Raw genomic sequence first — 25,169 nt, 5'->3', positions numbered from 1 at the left:
TGTGGATAATATGAATCAAATATAAACACAGTACTCTGGTACTAAGTGACTCCACCACCACTACCCAATAGTGGCTCAGTACAAGTTATGAAGGTGTTATTTGACTGTGCTGGCTGGGCAAATATCCAAAGGGTATTTGACCGTTAGCTGCGGAGAATGTCTACGATTTTACTACGATTTTAATGGGATTGTGGACAGGATGGCTGTGGGCATTATTACACTAGTCATTACATAATAACTTAAATGTTAAATGCTTAATCATTATCTCCCTTATTATCTTCTGATACTCCAAGATGTCCCACTTCTCTTATGGACATATAATGATGTAGGTTGAATTGGGTTAGGTTAGATAAATTTTTTTTAGTCTATACCCGATACCTAAACTGTATCATAACTGTTAAACGTTGAGCTGTTGGTTAATAGATTTATAATTTAATCATGTTCTCTCTTCCTTATCATTAATTTTACGTGTTCCTATCTCTACTTGGTCGATTGTGTTACAATAGTTTAAAGTTATCAATAAAATAATACTATGTAGTATATTCTGGGGCCAGAAGAACTTTGTTTTATTTTAGAACTCTTCAAAATATTATATTATATTTATAATTTGTTAGTCAAATTGAAACAAATTTATACAGTAAAACCATTCATAAATATATTGAATAATAATTACTCACATACAATAATATGATATATAACTGAGGGTAAAATAGTGCTATAAGCCGTGCCTACCTGTTGCTCCTGTCAGCAGACCAACACCCACACACACACAGCAAGTCTCTTACCTTGTCCAAAATGTCCTCACAACTATTATAAGGCTCTCTCTCTCTGACAACACCATAATCCCTGCACACTTATCATTCATAGTAAAACACAAATGAGTCCTCACAATACAATATTACACCAATACAAACCACATTAAATTTTAGTTCAGAGAGAAAACGTATTTTTGGCCAAAAATCCTTTAAGGCTATAGACTTACAATTTTCGTCATTTTCGGCCAAAAAATGGATTTTGTTCAAAATTTCAGTATAGGTACTCCTGAATGTGCTGCTTAAGGATCTGTTAACCAAAATTTGATATCTCGATTATAACTTGTTCAAATGGCTTTTAGAAAATGTTCAAATGATTTTTAGAATATTTTAATTACTTTTGCAATGCTAATTACTCGCCACTTATGGGTTTTCGAGGTCATTTCTTGGTGCTTGTGTATTATTCTGGATGTACTTAAATAGTTAGGCACATTAAATTTTAGTTCAGAGAGAAAACGTAATTTTGGCCAAAAATCCTTTAAGGCTTTAGACTTACAATTTTCGTCATTTCGGCCAAAAAATGGATTTTGTTCAAAATTTCAGTATAGGGGACTTTGTTATACTAGATCAGGGGACTTTATTATACTAGATCAGGGGACTTTGTTATACTAGATCAGGGGACTTTATTATACTAGATCAGGGGACTTTGTTATACTAGATCAGGGGACTTTGTTATACTAGATCAGGGGACTTTGTTATACTAGATCAGGGGACTTTGTTATACTAGATCAGGGGACTTTATTATACTAGATCAGGGGACTTTGTTATACTAGATCAGGGGACTTTGTTATACTCGATCAGAGGACTTTGTTATACTCGATCAGGGGAATTTGTTATACTCGATCAGGGGACTTTGTTATACTTGATCAGGGGACTTTGTTATACTTGATCAGGGGACTTTGTTATACTCGATCAGGGGAATTTGTTATACTCGATCAGGGGAATTTGTTATACTCGATCAGTGGACTTTGTTATACTCGATCAGTGGACTTTGTTATACTCGATTAGGGGACTTTATTATAATCGATCAGGGGACTTTGTTATACTCGATCAGGTGAATTTGTCTTTCTAGAACAGGGGACTTTGTTATACTCGATCAGGGGAATTTGTTATACTCGATCAGGGGACTTTGTTGTACTCGATCAGGGGACTTTATTATAATCGATCAGGGGACTTTGTTATACTCGATCAGGGGACTTTATTATAATCGATCAGGGGACTTTGTTATACTCGATCAGGGGAATTTGTTATACTAGAACAGGGGACTTTGTTATACTCGATCAGGGAATTTGTTATACCTCGACAGGGGACTTTGTTATACTCTCGATCAGGGACTTTATTATAATCGATCAGGGGACTTTATTATAATCGATCAGGGGACTTTGTTATACTCGATCAGGGAATTTGTTATACTAGAACAGGAGACTTTGTTATACTCGATCAGGGGACTTTATTATACTCGATCAGGGGACTTTATTATACCTCGATCAGGGACTTTGTTATAATTTCGATCAGGGACTTTGTTATACTCGATCAGGGAGTTTATTATAATCGATCAGGGACTTTGTTATACTCGATCAGGGACTTTATTATACTCGATTAGGGACTTTGTTATACTCGATTAGGGGAGTTTTATACCGATCAGGGGACTTTGTTATACTCGATCAGGGACTTTTGTTATACTCGATCAGGGGGACTTTTGTTATACTCGATCAGGGACTTATTATACTTTGTTATACTCGATCAGGGGACTTTATTATACTCGATTAGGGGACTTTGTTATACTCGATCAGGGGACTTTATTATACTCGATCAGGCGTTTTTATTACACTAGATCAGGGGACTTTGTTATACTCGATCAGGGGACTTTGTTATACTCGATCGGGGGACTTTGTTATACTCGATCGGGGGATTTTGTCGACGATGAGCATATGACCGTCGACGAGTTTCCCACGATATACGGCAAAGAGAGCATATACCAGGCCATGACGTTAGTATCTGCAGGCTGAGATAGAGAGATACCTTAAATTTATAATACATGAATTTTTAGCGAGAGTAAGTGAAACGTGGCTGCCACCTGCCTTAGACTTTTTCACGCTCTGAGTCCCGTGTGTAGTGACTGATAGATCTTCAATGAAAGTAAACTTAATGTCCCTCTACTAGAAATGTTTTTGTGTGATATTAATTTTTTTATATCATATTTCTATTATCTGAGACATAATATCAGGCCATGACGTTAGTATCTGCAGGCTGAGGTTTACAGGTGAGAGAGAGAGATAGCTTAAATTTATAATACATGAATTTTTAGCGAGAGTAAGTGAAACGTGGCTGCCTCCCACCGTAGACTTTTTCATGCTCTGAGTCCTGTTTGTAGCGATTGATAGATTTTCACTGAAAGTAAACTTAATGTCCCTTTACTGGAAATGTTTTTGTGTGACATTAATTTTGTTATACCATATCTATATTATCTGAGACATAATTCATAAAAGTCGTAAGCTCCATTACCAGTTATATAATAAATAAATGTCACAGGAAGTTGTGATGTTTCACACAATTGTCAGTATCACTCATGAAGATTATAGTGAAGTGTTGGTGAAGTTATGTTTTATATAATTTGCGTACTTTACCTGTCCAATTATACCTTATTATAACCATCCCTCACATATAAACAGGCTGATTAAACATATCTTGAAAACATTAAAGCGATAGATATGTGTAATGAAGAGGGTTGTCTGTGTACAGGTATTGTCACTACTCTCATGGGACATAGTTTAGATGATAATTAACAGTATTCAAACACTTTCCTTTGTGCTTAGCTTTTTTTTCTAATTTATTCCTCAAAATATCTTCATATTATTTCATGGTTTATTATTTGTTTCATTTACTCTTCCCCCATATCACTTTACTTTACCCTTAGGGATGTCCTTTGCTATGTGATGATTCTCTCTCTTCCAGCCAAGATGTTTACCTCTTCGTCTCGACGCAGTCAGTCACTTTCACCGCTGCCGTTAATCACACGTCGGGCAATTGTTGGCATTTTTCGTTTTCGCCTAGTTGCTGCCATTAATCACATGTATGGCAATTGTTACCATTTTTCGTTTTTGCCTCACTGCTGCAGTTAACCACATGTAAGGCAATTGTTACTATTTTTCGTTTTTGCTACACTGGTTCCGTTAATCACGCGTAAGGCAATCGTTGCCATTTTTTTTTTCAAAAACACCCCTGCCGTTAATTATACGTAAGGCAATCGTTGCTATTTTTTGTTTGAAAAACACTGGTGTGTTGTTATTCGACTTTCTCCTGGGAAGTTCAATCTTGAATTAGTCTGTGTAAATCAACCCAAGTAATTTGGCAGACCTTTTGTCAACTGAGGGTCATCTTTGAATGAGTAACAGTTAGTTTGTATGTGATTATCGTCATTGCGTGAGTAGCGATCACCGGTGATGGAACTGACTAAGAGTAAGAAGTAAGTAAGATGAGGGTGGTGTAGAAACAGAGGGAACCGGTCCCCTCACATTGGTGGCAAGTCCAAGAACCCGCCTCCTCACACTGGTGTGCAGCTGGGATGTAATTTATATGGTATCAAGGTCAGGAGGAATAAATGTGATACTGTGGGTAATTTCCGTGTTTAAATGTGAGCCGTAATAACCATTTCTCCTTCATTTACCTAACCGTGTTACTGGAATTAATGAATATTTCAGAGTGCTAATAATCTTGTAATGGATATTTTTCCAGTGTAAAGTATAGTGTAATTCTGTGGCCAATTTTTTCGAGGTCATGGAAACAGTTCACGGCAAATACTTTACTCGGAGTCAGGTTAGAACGTGGGCCTCGAGAAAATTAGAAATCTATTTTAAAGTCAAGTGTACAGTAAAATGTATTGAAAAGTGTCCGAGAACAGAGGTTAGCTACCTAATTTTTTTTTGCAGTCTTTTATGAAATCTCAGAAAAGTGTTGGTTGTATGCCAAGGTAAATTTTTTTTGGGTGCCTCTCTGCACTGGTACGGTAGCAATTGTTGAGTGTCACTCGAGTTAATACTCCGTTATTTACAGACAAGGAGGGACACGGATCGTGTGCCGTGTTACGAGCGTTGGGGACGGTGTCGATTTCAGAGTGTACCCGAAGGCTGTAATTATATTAAGGTTATGTAACTGTTATTTGTAATTGATATAATATGGGTGTAGTTGTTTTAATTTTAATTGGAAGTGTTTTAGTTATAAGTTGAGGTCAGAATTGGGTAAGTGAATTTATCGGTATAACCCGTGTTGTGTTAGATACCCGAGTATATTGTATTTTTTTGTATTGTTTCTATTAGTATGATTTTTAGTGCATAGAGCATTAGTTTCTAGCAGTGTAGACTTATAGGCAATGTCATTAGGTGTGTTTTATGTTTATTTGAGATGTAATACGTGTATAATTTCAGCAATGGCTTTGAGGACTCTATGGTGATATGGATGCAATCTTTGAAAATTGATTGGTGAAAGTACATGTAAGGACCCCCTATTTGTGAGTAAAACAGAGTAAATTGTGAAGTGATAAGTGTTGAAATCATTGCAATTGAAAAGACGGCGAATATTTGTCGAGTACCGAGGGGACAGTCTCGTAAAGTATTACCTCTTTATTTTGTGAAAGTGACACTCGGTAATGGAAATGCGTGATTCTCTTTTAAGTTTGATTTGTTAGAGTACAGTGTAATTCTGGAAGAGTTAATACAGTGTTGCACCCTACAGTGATTGACAATAACAAGTATCATTGTCTTTGAGGGGGCACAGTAAGTTTGTCTTGAAAAGTGACTACAAAGTAGAAATTCACATTTCAGTATTATCACTAGGGGTAATGAATAACAAGTTGCGTAGCAATTTGTGCAATAATTTTGAGCCAAGGGTTCTAATGTATTAGAAGGACAGTTAGGCAGTAATCCATTTGTGTAGTACAGTGAGTAGTTGTGACCTCCAGGCATGATGGCCGTCACAAGAGAACAATTCAGGGCAGTCAGCTCAGAACCTGTGTCCAGTAAGTTGATGTGTGGAGACATGTTCATTCTCAGGAATGACACCCAGTGTACAGTATAGTGTAATTCTGTGCCAAATTTTTTCGAGGTCATGGAAACAGTTCACGGCAAATAGTTTACTGGGAGTTAGGTTAGAACGTGGGCCTCGAGAAAATTAGAAATCTATTTTAAAGTCAAGTGTACAGTAAAATGTATTGAAATTTGATCGAGAACAGAGGTTAGCTATCTAATTTTTTTTGCATTCTTTTGTGAAATCTGAGAAAAGTGTTGGTTGTATGCCAAGGTAAATTTTTTTTGGGTGCCTCTCTGCACTGGTACGGTAGCAATTGTTGCGTGTCACTCGAGTTAATACTGCGTTATTTACAGACAAGGAGGGACACCGATCGTGTGCCGTGTTACGAGCGTTGGGGACGTTGTCGATTTCCGAGTGTACCGGAAGGCCATAATTATATTAAGGTTATGTAATGGTGTTATTTGTAATTGACATAATATGGGTGTAGTTGTTTTAATTTTAATTGGAAGTGTTTTAGTTATAAGTTGAAGTCAGAATTGGGTAAGTGAATTTATCGGTATAACCCGTGTTGTGTTAGATACCCGACTATATTGTATTGTTTCTATTAGTATGATTTTTAGTGCATAGAGCATTAGTTTCTAGCAGTGTAGACTTACAGGCAATGTCATTAAGTGTGTTTTATGTTTATTTGAAATCTAATACATGTATAATTTCAGCAATGGTTTTGAGGACTCTATGGTGATATGGATGCAATCTTTGAAAATTGATTGGTGAAAGTACATGTAAGGATCCCCCATTTGTGAGTACAACAGAGTAAATTGTGAAGTGATAAGTGTCGAAATCATTGCAATCGAAAAGACGGCGAATATTTGTCGAGTACCGAGGGGACAGTCTCGTAAAGTATTACCACTTTATTTTGTGAAAGTGACATTCGGTAATGGAAATGTGTGATTGTTTTTTAAGTTTGATTTGTTAGAGTACAGTGTAATTCCGAAAGAGTTAATACAGTGTTGGAATCTACAGTGATTGACAATAACAAGTACCATTGCCTTTGAGGGGGCACAGTAAGTTTGTTTTGAAAAGTGACAACAAAGTACAAGTTCACATTTCAGTATTATCACTAGGGGTAATGAGTACAGGTAGTTCTGCTATAACGCGATAATTGTGTTCCTGTAAAATATCGTGTTATTGAAAATCGCGTAATAGAAATAACAGGGCTTATGGAGAAAATAGGGTTAGGTGTAGATTACTCGAAATCGAAAAAATTTAGTAGTTAGCCTATCACAAAGGATAGCACAGTCTAAATAAATGTTACATTCATATCTAATAATGAAATCATACAGTAAATGTAACAGTTTACCTTGAAAAAATATGAATGTAACTTGATGGGTGAGAAGGGTGATTTTGAGGTTGATAAAATTGAGCTTCTGTTCAAGTGTTATATCCTTTCTTTTACGATCATCACCGGGAATTCTATCACCAGAATGCTTCTTGTTGATATTCTTCTTTACCATATTCACAGTTAATACCACAAAATTGGAGAAATAGTAAGCAAAAATCACGTTATAGCAAACAAGCATTCGCGTTATACAAATATCGTTCCTAATTCATAAATCGCGTCAGAGCAAATTCGCGTCGTCAAAACACGCGTTATAGCAGAAATCACCGTAATAAGTTGCGTAGTAATTTGTGCAATAATTTTGAGCCAAGGGTTCTCATGTATTAGAAGGACAGTTAGGCAGTAATCCATTTGTGTTTGAAAGTGTGCACTGTGCCCGTGTTGTGTATTACAGTGAGTAGTTGTGACCTCCAGGCACGATGGCCGTCACAAGAGAACAATTTAGGGCAGTCAGCTCAGAACCTGTGTCCAGTAAGTTGATGTGTGGAGACATGTTCATTCTCAGGAATGACCCCCAGTGTACAGTATAGTGTAATTCTGTGCCAAATTTTTTCGAGGTCACGGAAACAGTTCACGGCAAATACTTTACTCGGAGTTAGGTTAGAACGTGGGCTTTGAGAAAATTAGAAATCTATATTAAAGTCAAGTGTACAGTAAAATGTATTGAAAAGTGTCCGAGAACAGAGGTTAGCTACCTAATTTTTTTTTGCATTCTTTTGTGAAATTTCAGAAAAGTGTTTGTTGTATGCCAAGGTAAATTTTTTTTGGATGCCTCTCTGCACTGGTACGGTAGCAATTGTTGCGTGTCACTCGAGTTAATACTCCGTTATTTACAGACAAGGAGGGACACCGATCACGTGCCGTGTTACGAGTGTTGTGGACAGTGTCGATTTGTGAGTGTACCGGAAGGCCGTAATTATATTAAGGTTATGTAACGGTGTTATTTGTAATTGACATAATATGGGTGGAGTTGTTTTAATTTTAATTGGAAGTGTTTTAGTTATAAGTTGAGGTCAGAATTGGGTAAGTGAATTTATCGGTATAACCCGTGTTGTGTTAAATTCCCGAGTATATTGTATTTTTTTGTATTGTTTCTATTAGTATGATTTTTAGTGCATAGAGCATTAGTTTCTAGCATTGTAGACTTACAGGCAATGTCATTAAGTGTGTTTTATGTTTATTTGAGATGTAATACATGTATAATTTCAGCAATGGCTTTGAGGACTCTATGGTGATATGGATGCAATGTTTGAAAATTGATTGGTGAAAGTACATGTAAGGACCCCCTCATTTGTGAGTACAACAGAGTAAATTGTGAAGTGATAAGTGTTGAAATCATTGCAATTGAAAAGACGGTGAATATTTGTCGAGTACCGAGGGGACAGTCTCGTAAAGTATTATCTCTTTATTTTGTGAAAGTGACACTCGGTAATGGAAATTCGTGATTCTCTTTTAAGTTTGATTTGTTAGAGTACAGTGTAATTCTGGAAGAGTTAATACAGTGTTGCACCCTACAGTGATTGATAATAACAAGTACTATTGCCTTTGAGGGGGCACAGTAAGTTTGTCTTGAAAAGTGACAACAAAGTACAAGTTCACATTTCAGTATTATCACTAGGGGTAATGAGTAATAAGTTGTGTAGTAATTTGTGCAATAATTTTGAGCCAAGGGTTCTAATGTATTAGAAGGACAGTTAGGCAGTAATTCATTTGTGTTTGAAAGTGTGCACTGTGCCCGTGTTGTGTAGTACAGTGAGTAGTTGTGACCTCCAGGCATGATGGCCGTCACAAGAGAACAATTCAGGGCAGTCAGCTCAGGGGAATTTATTATACTCGATCAGGGGACGTTGTTATACTCGATCAGGGGAGTTTGTTATATTCGATCAGGGGACTTTGTTATACTTGATCAGGGGACTTTGTTATACTTGATCAGGGGACTTTGTTATACTCGATCAGTGGACTTTGTTATACTCGATTAGGGGACTTTATTATAATCGATCAGGGGACTTTGTTATACTCGATTAGGGGACTTTGTTATATTCGATCAGGGGACTTTGTTATACTTGATCAGGGGACTTTGTTATACTTGATCAGGGGACTTTGTTATACTCGATCAGGGGAATTTGTTATACTCGATCAGGGAATTTGTTATACTCGATGAGTGGACTTTGTTATACTCGATTAGGGGACTTTATTATAATCGATCAGGGGACTTTGTTATACTCGATCAGGGGAATTTGTTATACTAGAATAGGGGACTTTGTTATACTCGATCAGGGGAATTTGTTATACTCGATCAGGGGACTTTGTTATACTTGATCAGGGGATTTTATTATAATCGATCAGGGGACTTTGTTATACTCGATCAGGGGAATTTGTTATACTAGAACAGGGGACTTTGTTATACTCGAGCAGGGGACTTTATTATAATCGATCAGGGGACTTTGTTATACTCGATCAGGGGAATTTGTTATACTCGATCAGGGGACTTTGTTATACTCGATCAGGAGACTTTATTATAATCGATCAGGGGATTTTATTATAATCGATCAGGGGACTTTGTTATACTTGATTAGTGGACTTTATTATACTCGATCAGGGGACTTTATTATACTCGATCAGGGGACTTTATTATACTCGATCAGGGGACTTTATTATACTCGATCAGGGGACTTTATTATATTCGATCAGGGGACTTTGTTATACTCGATCAGGGGACTTTATTATAATCGATCAGGGGACTTTGTTATACTCGATCAGGGGACTTTATTATACTCGATCAGGCGACTTTGTTATACTCGATTAGGGAACTTTGTTATACTCGATCAGGGGACTTTGTTATACTCGATCAGGGGACTTTGTTATACTCGATCACGGGACTTTATTATACTCGATCAGGGGACTTTATTATACTCGATCAGGGGAGTTTGTTATAGTCGATCAGGGGACTTTATTATACTCGATCACGGGACTTTGTTATACTCGATCAGGGGACTTTATTATAATCGATCAGGGGACTTTGTTATACTCGATCAGGGGACTTTATTATATTCGATCAGGGGACTTTGTTATACTCGATCAGGGGACTTTATTATAATCGATCAGGGGACTTTGTTATACTCGATCAGGGGACTTTATTATACTCGATCAGGCGTTTTATTACACTAGATCAGGGGACTTTGTTATACTCGATCAGGGGACTTTGTTATACTCGATCAGGGGACTTTGTTATACTCGATCGGGGGATTTTGTCGACGATGAGCATATGACCGTCGACGAGTTTCCCACGATATACGGCAAAGAGAGTATATACCAGGCCATGACGTTAGTATCTCCAAGCTGAGATATAGAGATACCTTAAATTTATAATACATGAATTTTTAGCGAGAGTAAGTGAAACGTGGCTGCCACCTGCCTTAGACTTTTTCACGGTCTGAGTCCCGTGTGTAGCGATTGATAGATCTTCAATGAAAGTAAACTTAATGTCCCTCTACTAGAAATATTTTTGTGTGATATTAATTTTTTTATATCATATTTCTATTATCTGAGACATAATATCAGGCCATGACGTTAGTATCTGCAGGCTGAGGTTTACAGGTGAGAGAGAGAGATAGCTTAAATTTATAATACATGAATTTTTTAGCGAGAGTAAGTGAAACGTGGCTGCCTCCCACCGTAGAATTTTTCATGCTCTGAGTCCTGTTTGTAGCGATTGATAGATTTTCACTGAAAGTAAACTTAATGTCGCTTTACTGGAAATGTTTTTGTGTGACATTAATTTTGTTATACCATATCTATATTATCTGAGACATAATTCATAAAAGTCCTAAGCTCCATTACCAGTTATATAATAAATAAATGTCACAGGAAGTTGTGATGTTTCACACAATTGTTAGTATCACTCATGAAGATTATAGTGAAGTGTTGGTGAAGTTATGTTTTATATAATTTGTGTACTTTACCTGTACAATTATACCTTATTATAACCATCCCTCACATGTAAACAGGCTGATTAAACATATCTTGAAAACATTAAAGCGATAGATATGTGTAATGAAGAGGGTTGTCTGTGTACAGGTATTGTCACTACTCTCATGGGACATAGTTTAGATGATAATTAACAGTATTCAAACACTTTCCTTTGTGCTTAGCTTTTTTTTCTAATTTATTCCTCAAAATATCTTCATATTATTTCATGGTTTATTATTTGTTTCATTTACTCTTACCCCATATCACTTTACTTTACCCTTAGGGATGTCCTTTGCTATGTGATGATTCTCTCTCTTCCAGCTAAGATGTTTACCTCTTCGTCTCCACGCAGTCAGTCACTTTCACCGCTGCCGTTAATCACACGTCGGGCAATTGTTGGCATTTTTCGTTTTCGCCTAATTGCTGCCATTAATCACATGTATGGCAATTGTTACCATTTTTCGTTTTTGCCTCACTGCTGCAGTTAACCACATGTAAGGCAATTGTTACTATTTTTCGTTTTTGCTACACTGGTTCCGTTAATCACGCGTAAGGCAATTGTTGCCATTTTTTGTTTCAAAAACACCCCTGCCGTTAATTATACGTAAGGCAATCGTTGCTATTTTTTGTTTGAAAAACACTGGTGTGTTGTTATTCGACTTTCTCCTGGGAAGTTCAATCTTGAATTAGTCTGTGTAAATCAACCCAAGTAATTTGGCAGACCTTTTGTCAACTGAGGGTCATCTTTGAATGAGTAACAGTTAGTTTGTATGTGATTATCGTCATTGCGTGAGTAGCGATCACCGGTGATGGAACTGACTAAGAGTAAGAAGTAAGATGAGGGTGGTGTAGAAAGAGAGGGAACCGGTCCCCTCACATTGGTGGCAAGTCCAAGAACCCGCCTCCTCACACTGGTGTGCAGCTGGGATGTAATTTATATGGTATCAAGGTCAGGAGGAATAAATGTGATACTGTGGGTAATTTCCGTGTTTAAATGTGAGCCGTAATAACCATTTCTCCGTGCATTTACCTAACCGTGTCACTGGAATTAATGAATATTTCAGAGTGCTAATAATATTGTAATGGATATTTTTCCAGTGTAAAGTATAGTGTAATTCTGTGCCCAATTTTTTCGAGGTCATGGAAACAGTTCACGGCAAATACTTTACTCGGAGTCAGGTTAGAACGTGGGCCTCGAGAAAATTAGAAATCTATTTTAAAGTCAAGTGTACAGTAAAATGTATTGAAAAGTGTCCGAGAACAGAGGTTAGCTACCTAATTTTTTTTTTGCAGTCTTTTATGAAATCTGAGAAAAGTGTTGGTTGTATGCCAAGGTAAATTTTTTTTGGGTGCCTCTCTGCACTGGTACGGTAGCAATTGTTGAGTGTCACTCGAGTTAATACTTCGTTATTTACAGACAAGGAGGGACACGGATCGTGTGCCGTGTTACGAGCGTTGGGGACGGTGTCGATTTCAGAGTGTACCCGAAGGCCGTAATTATATTAAGGTTATGTAACTGTTATTTGTAATTGATATAATATGGGTGTAGTTGTTTTAATTTTAATTGGAAGTGTTTTAGTTATAAGTTGAGGTCAGAATTGGTTAAGTGAATTTCTCGGTATAACCCGTGTTGTGTTAGATACCCGAGTATATTGTATTTTTTTGTATTGTTTCTATTAATATGATTTTTAGTGCATAGAGCATTAGTTTCTAGCAGTGTAGACTTATAGGCAATGTCATTAAGTGTGTTTTATGTTTATTTGAGATGTAATACGTGTATAATTTCAGCAATGGCTTTGAGGACTCTATGGTGATATGGATGGAATCTTTGAAAATTGATTGGTGAAAGTACATGTAAGGACTCCCTATTTGTGAGTAAAACAGAGTAAATTGTGAAGTGATAAGTGTTGAAATCATTGCAATTGAAAAGACGGCGAATATTTGTCGAGTACCGAGGGGACAGTCTCGTAAAGTATTACCTCTTTATTTTGTGAAAGTGACACTCGGTAATGGAAATGCGTGATTCTCTTTTAAGTTTGATTTGTTAGAGTACAGTGTAATTCTGGAAGAGTTAATACAGTGTTGCACCCTACAGTGATTGACAATAACAAGTATCATTGTCTTTGAGGGGGCACAGTAAGTTTGTCTTGAAAAGTGACAACAAAGTAGAAATTCACATTTCAGTATTATCACTAGGGGTAATGAATAATAAGTTGCGTAGCAATTTGTGCAATAATTTTGAGCCAAGGGTTCTAATGTATTAGAAGGACAGTTAGGCAGTAATACATTTGTGTTTGAAAGTGTGCACTATGTCCGTGTTGTTTAGTACAGTGAGTAGTTGTGACCTCCAGGCACGATGGCCGTCACAAGAGAACAATTCAGGGCAGTCAGCTCAGAACCTGTGTCCAGTAAGTTGATGTGTGGAGACATGTTCATTCTCAGGAATGACACCCAGTGTACAGTATAGTGTAATTCTGTGCCAAATTTTTTCGAGGTCATGGAAACAGTTCACGGCAAATAGTTTACTGGGAGTTAGGTTAGAACGTGGGCCTCGAGAAAATTAGAAATCTATTTTAAAGTCAAGTGTACAGTAAAATGTATTGAAATTTGACCGAGAACAGAGGTTAGCTATCTAATATTTTTTGCATTCTTTTGTGAAATCTGAGAAAAGTGTTGGTTGTATGCCAAGGTAAATTTTTTTTGGGTGCCTCTCTGCACTGGTACGGTAGCAATTGTTGCGTGTCACTCGATTTAATACTCCGTTATTTACAGACAAGGAGGGACACCGATCGTGTGCCGTGTTACGAGCGTTGGGGACGGTGTCGATTACCGAGTGTACCGGAAGGCCATAATTATATTAAGGTTATGTAATGGTGTTATTTGTAATTGACATAATATGGGTGTAGTTGTTTTAATTTTAATTGGAAGTGTTTTAGTTATAAGTTGAGGTCAGAATTGGGTAAGTGAATTTATCGGTATAACCCGTGTTGTATTAGATACCCGAGTATATTGTATTTTTTTGTATTGTTTCTATTAGTATGATTTTTAGTGCATAGAGCATTAGTTTCTAGCAGTGTAGACTTATAGGCAATGTCATTAAGTGTGTTTTATGTTTATTTGAGATGTAATACGTGTATAATTTCAGCAATGGCTTTGAGGACTCTATGGTGATATGGATGGAATCTTTGAAAATTGATTGGTGAAAGTACATGTAAGGACCCCCTATTTGTGAGTAAAACAGAGTAAATTGTGAAGTGATAAGTGTTGAAATTATTGCAATTGAAAAGACGGTGAATATTTGTCGAGTACCGAGGGGACAGTCTCGTAAAGTATTACCTCTTTATTTTGTGAAAGTGACACTCGGTAATGGAAATGCGTGATTCTCTTTTAAGTTTGATTTGTTAGAGTACAGTGTAATTCTGGAATAGTTAATACAGTGTTGCACCCTACAGTGATTGACAATAACAAGTATTATTGTCTTTGAGGGGGCACAGTAAGTTTGTCTTGAAAAGTGACAACAAAGTAGAAATTCACATTTCAGTATTATCACTAGGGGTAATGAATAATAAGTTGCGTAGCAATTTGTGCAATAATTTTGAGCCAAGGGTTCTAATGTATTAGAAGGACAGTTAGGCAGTAATACATTTGTGTTTGAAAGTGTGCACTGTGTCCGTGTTGTGTAGTACAGTGAGTAGTTGTGACCTCCAGGCATGATGGCCGTCACAAGAGAACAATTCAGGGCAGTCAGCTCAGAACCTGTGTCCAGTAAGTTGATGTGTGGAGACATGTTCATTCTCAGGAATGACACCCAGTGTACAGTATAGTGTAATTCTGTGCCAAATTTTTTCGAGGTCATGGAAACAGTTCACGGCAAATAGTTTACTGGGAGTTAGGTTAGAACGTGGGCTTCGAGAAAATTAGAAATCTATTTTAAAGTCAAGTGTACAGTAAAATGTATTGAAATTTGACCGAGAACAGAGGTTAGCTATCTAATTTTTTTTGCATTCTTTTGTGAAATCTGAGAAAAGTGTTGGTTGTATGCCAAGGTAAATTTTTTTTGGGTGCTTCTCTGCACTGGTACGGTAGCAATTGTTGCGTGTCACTCGAGTTAATACTCCGTTATTTACAGACAAGGAGGGACGCCGATCGTGTGCCGTGTTACGAGCGTTGGGGACGGTGTCGATTTCCGAGTGTACCGGAAGGCCATAATTATATTAAGGTTATGTAATGGTGTTATTTGTAATTGACATAATATGGGTGTAGTTGTTTTAATTTTAATTGGAAGTGTTTTAGTTATAAGTTGAAGTCAGAATTGGGTAAGTGAATTTATCGGTATAACCCGTGTTGTGTTACATACCCGACTATATTGTATTGTTTCTATTAGTATGATTTTTAGTGCATAGAGCATTAGTTTCTAGCAGTGTAGACTTATAGGCAATGTCATTAAGTGTGTTTTATGTTTATTTGAGATGTAATATGTGTATAATTTCAGCAATGGTTTTGAGGACTCTATGGTGATATGGACGGAATCTTTGAAAATTGATTGGTGAAAGTACATGTAAGGACCCCTCATTTGTGAGTACAACAGAGTAAATTGTGAAGTGATAAGTGTTGAAATCATTGCAATTGAAAAGACGGCGAATATATGTCGAGTACCGAGGGGACAGTCTCGTAAAGTATTATCACTTTATTTTGTGAAAGTGACATTCGGTAATGGAAATGTGTGACTGTTTTTTAAGTTTGATTTGTTAGAGTACAGTGTAATTCCGAAAGAGTTAATACAGTGTTGCAACCTACAGTGATTGACAATAAAAAGTACCATTGTCTTTGAGGGGGCACAGTAAGTTTGTCTTGAAAAGTGATAACAAAGTACATGTTCACATTTCAGTATTATCAGTAGGGGTAATGAGTACAGGTAGTTCTGTTATAACGCGATAATTGTGTTCTTGTAAAATATTGTGTTATTGAAAATCGTGTAATTGAAATAACAGGGCTTATGGAGAAAATATGGTTAGGTGTAGATTACTCGAAATCGAAAAAATTTAGTAGTTAGCCTAACACAAAGGATAGCACAGTCTAAATAAATGTTACATTCATATCTAATAATGAAATCATACAGTAAATGTAATACTTTACTTGATGGGGGAGAAGGGTGATTTTGAGGTTGATAACATCAAGCTTTTCTTCAAGTGTTATATCCCTTCTTTTACGATCATCACCGGGAATTCTATCACCAGAACGCTTCTTGTTGATTTTCTTCTTTACTATATTCACAGTTAATACGTATCACAAAATTGGAGAAACAGTAAGCAAAAATTGCATTATAGCAAACAAGCATTCGCGTTATACAAATATCGTTCCTAATTCATAAATCGCGTCAGAGCAAATTCGCGTCATCAAAACACGCGTTATAGCAGAAATCACCGTAATAAGTTGCGTAGTAATTTGTGCAATAATTTTGAGCCAAGGGTTCTCATGTATTAGAAGGATAGTTAGGCAGTAATCCATTTGTGTTTGAAAGTGTGCACTGTGCCTTTGTTGTGTAGTACAGTGAGTAGTTGTGACCTCTGGGCACGATGGCCGTCACAAGAGAACAATTCAGGGCAGTCAGCTCAGAACCTCTGTTCAGTAAGTTGATGTGTGGAGACATGTTCATTCTCAGGAATGACACCCAGTGTACAGTATAGTGTAATTCTGTGTCAAATTTTTTCGACGTCACGGAAACAGTTCACGGCAAATACTTTACTCGGAGTCAGGTTAGAACGTGGGCCTCGAGAAAATAAGAAATCTATTTTAAAGTCAAGTGTACAGTAAAATGTATTGAAAATTGACTGAGATCAGAGGTTAGCTACCTAATTTTTTTTTGCAGTCTTGTGAAATTTCAGAAAAGTGTTGGTTGTATGCCAAGGTAAATTTTTTTTGGGTGCCTCTCTGCACTGGTACGGTAGCAATTGTTGCGTGTCACTCGAGTTAATACTCCGTTATTTACAGACAAGGAGGGACGCCGATCGTGTGCCGTGTTACGAGCGTTGCGGACGGCGTCGATTACCGAGTGTACCGGAAGGCCGTAATTATATTAAGGTTATGTAACTGTTATTTGTAATTGACATAATATGGGTGTAGTTGTTTTAATTTTAATTGGAAGTGTTTTAGTTATAAGTTGAGGTCAGAATTGGGTAAGTGAATTTATTGGCATAATCCGTTTTGTGTTAGATACCCGAGTATATTGTATTTTTTTGTATTGTTTGTATTAGTATGATTTTTAGTGCATAGAGCATTAGTTTCTAGCAGTGTAGACTTACAGGCAATGTCATTAAGTGTGTTTTATGTTTATTTGAGATCTAATACATGTATAATTTCAGCAATGGCTTTGAGGATTCTATGGTTATATGGACGGAATCTTTGAAAATTGATTGGTGAAAGTACATGTAAGGACTCCCCATTTGTGAGTACAAGAGAGTAAATTGTGAAGTAATAATTGTTGAAATCATTGCAATTGAAAAGACGGTGAATATTTGTCGAGTACCGAGGGGACAGTTTCTTAAAGTATTACTTCTTTATTTTGTGAAAGTGACACTCGGTAATGGAAATTCGTGATTTTCGTTTAAGTTTGATTTGTTAGAGTACCGTGTAATTCTGGAAGAGTTAATACAGTGTTGCACCCTACAGTGATTGACAATAACAAGTATCATTGCCTTTGAGGGGGCACAGTAAGTTTGTCTTGAAAAGTGATAACAAAGTACAAGTTTGTATTTTTAATGTCTACCGCTGCTGTGTTTTCATTCTGATGTCGCTTTACCTTTGCTTGTTCTATTGTGTCCAAGTAGGAATCAAAGTCTATTTCCTTGTTTGAAGATGCTGAATCTGAATCTGAGCGACTTGATTTGTCAATGTTTCTAACTTGTTCAGGTTCATGAATTTTAGTTTGTGACTTTATTTCTTTTATGTGTACTGCTATTTGATATAGTGTTTCTTTTTTTATACTAGTTTGATCATTGTCCAACCAAATTCTATTCATGGGATCAAGGTAAACAGCAGCTAACAAGATTTTGTTATTCAGCAATACATTCTCTGTTCTTTTCATTGAAGATATAATGCCCTCAGCGTTTAATCCTGTACTTTTGTTCAACTGGTATAGCATCGTTTTCCACTCCAATAAAAATGTACCAGGTGTTAGATCCTCAGCTTGTAGTTTCTTGGTAGCAGCAAAAGGGTGAGAGAGTAGATTTTAACTGTCACCCGGTTCCACTGGGTTTCAGTGAGTGAAACACGTTCATTATCGAGGTCTTGAAGATAGCCTCTTAGTTCGAGCAGACGATTAATCGTCATGTAGGTAATCCCCTAGCGTGTTGTTTGTTGTAAGATGGGGACTTTTCCTGCCCGTCTCTTTAAAATAGCTTCTATTTTGGGGGTTCGGGCTGCAACCGATACTTGTCTCACTTTTGCAATCAGAGTAGTTGCGTGACGTTCCGATAATCCGTCTCTTATCGCTAGTTGCAACGTATGCACAGCACAACGCTTGTCCCGAATGGGGAACAGCTTGGCTGTTGCCTCAACCATGTCATCTATAACTTATTTTTCTCTTCTGGTCGTGTTATGTCCGTGTCAACATTATGTATGGATATTTCATCCATTTCCTCTCTGAGCACTCTACTACTTTCTTCAGGGGATCGGTTTAGTTTTTTGATTGTGCTTATCATGTTTGAGGCATTATCTGTTATAATACACAACAGTTGTTATTTTTTAATATAAAAATTTTCTAAAACTTCCTCAACTAAGATTTGTAGATGTTTGCTGGTTTGATGTGCTTGTGTATCCTTGACTGCCTTCGTCATCGACGCACAAAAGTAACAAAACTCAAGAACGTTAAAATCTATGAAAGTAACAGAATGCTCATTATAAGGTAATAATTTACTTAGATTTGTCTCACTATGTCTTACAGTGAAATTAAGTGAACCTTGTATTACTATTATTTTTTTCATTTGCTTCGTTGTATTTTAGATCAAGTGGCGTATCGTTTTTCCTCGGTTTTACGGCTATCGGATCTAAATTTATGTGATCGGTCTAAGCACCCATAAAAAGCATTAACAGTTTGTTGACTTTTTAAAGTTGTGTGGTATAATTTGCTGAAACTCAAAAGGATTAAAGGGTTTTAGTGAAATGAATAGAATAGATAATAATCTGCATAGGAAAGAACAAGTCCCGTAAAATAAACTGTAATAATAGAAAACATGAAACGGAAGGGGTGCTATACTGCACTTGTTCGGCACTGGGATGAAAATTTGAGTATCTGTTATCTTTATAATTAAGTTTATACAGTCTATATAAAAGGACTTAAAATGTTTAATATTTTTCTAATCGCAAAAATATTTCATGTAATTTTCGAATATGCACTACAAGATTCGCCGGTACGGTATTTCCGGAGATTACGAAGACGTTTTAAAGCGACCCATTTCTTATCTTTACAGGATGCATATGCCATATACAGTATTTTATTTGGCACTGAGAGTTGAAGAATGATTATATAGTGAGTGATTGTTTGTCAGAAATTTAAAACATCTTATAAACTCTTTATACTTACCCATAATGGCAAGAAATATTTTTAAGAAAATTAATTCCGAAGTTTTTGAACACTTTACAATTACGGAACATGGGAAACATTATCGGTGTCGGTGTTTACTGAGCGATGATGACGGCGAGAAAGTATGTGATGCCAAAATCGGTAGTTTCGCTGGTTCGGAAAAAAAATTCACCTTCGCGAGCATCCAATTTAAAGAGGCATTTGCAGCACTTTCATCCTGCAGTACTAGAAGCTGTATTCAAGAAACATAAGAGTACAAACATTACATCTACCTCAGACAAAAGAGCAATTTCTGGTGGAGAACAAACACAGAAAACGAAATTCATCAAAACTGACAAAGTCACAATAACAATGACATCAGAGAAGTTCAAAAAGAACATAACCAAAATGATGGTGAACAACAGTAATCCGGTCTTTCTTTTCACAGCCAGCATTCCTTAACTTGCCTGGAGAAATATAAAAAAAACTTGGAATTTCCCTAGATACAGTAAGCATTAGGAAATTGGTAATTACAACAAACAAAAATCAGAAAGAACAGCTTAGAAATAAAAAAAAAGACAACTTTGTGTATATTAAAATGTATGGATGCACTCAGCACAGACTCAATTATTTTGCTATTAATGTAAGATTTGTTGAGGCAAATAACAAACCTGTCACTCAAACATTGGCAGTCAAGGATACACAAGCACATCAAACCAGCAAACATCTACAAATCTTAGTTGAGGAAGTTTTAGAAAATTTTTATATTAAAAAATAACAACTGTTGTGTATTATAACAGATAATGCCTCAAACATGATAAGCACAATCAAAAAACTAAACCGATCCCCTGAAGAAAGTAGTAGAGTGCTCAGAGAGGAAATGGATGAAATATCCATACATAATGTTGACACGGACATAACACGACCAGAAGAGAAAAATAAGTTATAGATGACATGGTTGAGGCAACAGCCAAGCTGTTCCCCATTCGGGACAAGCGTTGTGCTGTGCATACGTTGCAACTAGCGATAAGAGACGGATTATCGGAACGTCACGCAACTACTCTGATTGCAAAAGTGAGACAAGTATCGGTTGCAGCCCGAACCCCCAAAATAGAAGCTATTTTAAAGAGACGGGCAGGAAAAGTCCCCATCTTACAACAAACAACACGCTAGGGGATTACCTACATGACGATTAATCGTCTGCTCGAACTAAGAGGCTATCTTCAAGACCTCGATAATGAACGTGTTTCACTCACTGAAACCCAGTGGAACCGGGTGACAGTTAAAATCTACTCTCTCACCCTTTTGCTGCTACCAAGAAACTACAAGCTGAGGATCTAACACCTGGTACATTTTTATTGGAGTGGAAATACCAGCTGAACAAAAGTACAGGATTAAACGCTGAGGGCATTATATCTTCAATGAAAAGAACAGAGAATGTATTGTTGAATAACAAAATCTTACAATGCTGCTTACCTTGATCCCACATGAATAGAATTTGGTTGGACAATGATCAACTAGTATAAAAAAGAAACACTATATCAAATAGCAGTAATAATATAAAAGAAATAAAGTCACAACTAAAATTATGAACCTGAACAAGTTAGAAACATTGACAAATCAAGTCGCCCAGATTCAGATTCAGCATCTTCAAACAAGGAAATAGACTTTGATTCTACTTGGACACAATAGGAACAAGCAAAAGGTAAAAGCGACATCAGAATGAAACACAGCAAGGGACATTAAAACTTGTACTTTGTTATCACTTTCAAGACAAACTTACTGTGCCCCCTCAAAGGCAATGCTACTTGTTATTGTCAATCACTGTAGGGTGCAACACTGTATTAACTCTTCCGGAATTACACTATACTCTAACAAATCAAACTTAAAAGAGAATCACGCATTTCCATTACCGAGTGTCACTTTCACAAAATAAAGTGGTAATACTTTACGAGACTGTCCCCTCGGTACTCGACAAATATTCACCGTCTTTTCAATGCAATGATTTCAACACTTATCACTTCACAATTTACTCTGTTGTACTCACAAATGGGGGGTCCTTACATGTACTTTCACCAATCAATTTTCAAAGATTGCGTCCATATCACCATAGAGTCCTCAAAGCCATTGCTGAAATTATACATGTATTAGATCTCAAATAAACATAAAACACACTTAATGACATTGCCTGTAAGTCTACACTGCTAGAAACTAATGCTCTATGCACTAAAAATCATACTAATAGAAACAATACAAAAAAATACAATATACTCGGGTATCTAACACAACACGGGTTATACCGATAAATTCACTTACCCAATTCTGACCTCAACTTATAACTAAAACACTTCCAATTAAAATTAAAACAACTACACCCATATTATGTCAATTACAAATAACACCGTTACATAACCTTAATATAATTACGGCCTTCATTGCCTCATTAATCGGCGCCGATCATAGCGCTTCGTAACACAGCACGTCGGCGTCCTCAGCAATCTGTAAATAACAGGTATTAACTCGAGTGACACGCAACAATTGCTTTCCGTGCCAGTGCAGAAGGCACCCAAAAAAGGTACCTTAACACAATAACACTTTTCTGAAATTTCACAAGACTGCAAAAAAAAAATTAGGTATTAACCTCTGATCTCCAGTCAATTTTCAATGCCTTTTCTGTACACTTGACTTTAAAATAGATTTCTTTATTTTTCATAAAGGCCCACGTTCTAACCTGACTCGAGAGTAAAGTATTTGCCGTGAACTGTTTCGTGGCGTCGAAAAATTTGACACAGGGTACACTATACTGTACACTGGGTGTCATTCTGAGAATGAACATGTCTCCACACATCAACTTACTGAACAGAGGTTCTGGGCTGACTGCCTGGTGTTCTCTTGTGACAGCCATCATTACCCAGGAGTCCTAACTACTCACTGTACACAACAAGGCACAGTGCGCACTTTCCGCTTCGTGGATTACTGCCTAACTATCCTTCTAATACATGAGAACCCTTGGCTCAAAATTATTGCACAAATTACTCGCCCAACTTATTCACGGTGATTTCTGCTATAGCGTGTTTTGATGACGCAATTTGCTCTGACGCGATTTGAATTAAGGTGATATTTGTATAACGCGAATGCTTGTTTGCTATAATGCAATTTTTTGCTTACTGTTCCTCCAATTTTGTGATACGTATTAACTATGAATAGTAAAGAAAATCAACAAGAAGCGTTCTGGTGATAGAATTCCCCATTGATGATCTGAAAGAAGGGATATAACACTTGAAGAAAAAAGCGATGTTATTCAACCTCAAAATCTCCCTTCTCCCCCATCAAGTAAGAGTATTACATTTACTGTATGATTTCATTATTGAATATGAATGTAACATTTATTTAGACTGTGCTATCCTTTGTATTGAGCTAACTACTAAATTTTTCGATTTCAGTGTCCACACCTAACCATATTTTCTCCATAAGCCCTGTTATTATTTCAATTACACGATTTTCAATAACACAATATTTTACAAGAACACAATTATCGCGTTATAACAGAACTACCTGTACTCATCCCTACAATAATACTGAAATGTGAACATGTGCCTTTGTTGCTTATCACTTTTCCAAAGACAAACTTACTGTACCCCCTCAAAGACAATGGTACTTTTATTGTCAATCACTGTGAGTTGCAACACTGTATTAACTCTTTCGGAATTACACTGTACTCCTAACAAATCAAACTTAAAAAAACAGTCACACATTTCCATTACAGATATCACTTTCACAAAATAAAAGTGATAACGCTTTGCAAGACTGTCCCCTCGGTACTCGACATATATTCGCCGTCTTTTCAATTGCAATGATTTCAGCACTTATCACTTACAATTTGCTCTGTTGTACTCACAAATGGGGTCCTTACATGTACTTTCACCAATCAATTTTCAAAGATTCCGTCCATATCACCATAGAGTCCTCAAAACCATTGCTGAAATTATACATATTACATCTCAAATAAACATAAAAACACATAATGACATTGCCTATAAGTCTACACTGCTGAAACTAATGCTCTATGCACTAAAAATCATATAATAGAAACAATACAATATAGTCGTTATGTAACACAACTTGCAGGTTATACCAATCAAGATTCACTTGCAATTCTGACTTCAACTTATAACTAAAACACTTCCAATTAAATTAAACAACTACACCCATATTATGTCAATTACAAATAACACCGTACATAACCTTAATATAATTATGGCCTTCCGGTACACTCGAAATCGACGCTTACCGTCTAGCAACTCGTAACACGGCACGATCGGTGTCCTCATGACTCTGTAAATAACGGGTAATGCTCGAGTGACACGCAATAGTGCTACGTACCAGTGCAGAGAAGCACCCAAAAAAAAATTTACCTTGGCATAGCCAACACTTTTCTCAATTTCACAAAGAATGCAAAAAAAATTAGATAAGCTAACCTCTGTTCTCGGTAGAATTTCAATACATTTTACTGTACCTTGACTTTAAAAATAGATTTCTAATTTTCTCGAAGCCCACGTTCTAACCTAACTCCCAGTAAACTATTGCCGTGAACTGTTTCCATGACCTCCAAAAAAATTTGGCACAGAATTACACTATACTGTACACTGGAGTGTCATTCCTGAGAATGAACATGTCTCCACACATCAACTTACTGGACACAGAGTTCTGAGCTGACTGCCCTGAATTGTTCTCTTGTGGCTGGCCATCATGCCTGGAGTCACAACTACTCACTATACTACACAACACGGACACAGTGCACACTTTCAAACACAAATGTGTGCTGCCTAACTGTCCTTCTAATACATTAGAACATGGCTCAAAATTATTGCACAAATTGCTACGCAACTTATTATTCGTACCCTAGTGATAATACTGAAATGTGAATTTCTACTTTGTTGTCCTTTTCAAGACAAACTTACTGTGCCCCTCAAAGACAATAATACTTGTTATTGTCAATCACTGTAAAGATTACGCTTACTTATTAACTTATTCCCAGAATTACACTGTACTCCCTAACAAATCAAACTTAAAAGAATCACGCATTTCCATTACCGAGTGTCACACTTTTCACCAAAATAAAGAGTAATACTTTTACGAGACTGTCCCTCGATGCTCGACAAATATTCACCGTCTTTCAATTTACAATAATTTTCAACACTTATCCTTCACAATTTACTCTGTTTTTACTCACAAATGGGGGTCCTTACATGTACTTTCGCAATCAATTTCAAAGATTCCATCCATATCACCATAGAGTCCTCCAAAGCCATTGCTGAGTATACACGTATTACATCTCAGAATAAACATAAAACGCCCAATGACATGCTATAAGTCACACTGCTAGAAACTAATGCTCTATGCA

General features: G+C 36.7%; 1 pseudogene; it reads left to right on the top strand.

Moving 5' to 3' along the window:
- Positions 1-5,774: 5,774 nt before the first annotated feature.
- Positions 5,775-21,040, top strand: LOC121859702 (annotated as a pseudogene).
- The last annotated feature ends 4,129 nt before the right edge of the window (positions 21,041-25,169 follow it).

This window comes from Homarus americanus, unplaced genomic scaffold (assembly GCF_018991925.1).
Source record: "Homarus americanus isolate GMGI-L3 unplaced genomic scaffold, GMGI_Hamer_2.0 scaffold27231, whole genome shotgun sequence".
Classification (NCBI taxonomy): Eukaryota; Metazoa; Arthropoda; class Malacostraca; order Decapoda; family Nephropidae; genus Homarus; species Homarus americanus.
This window is presented reverse-complemented; position numbering and strand designations above follow the sequence as displayed.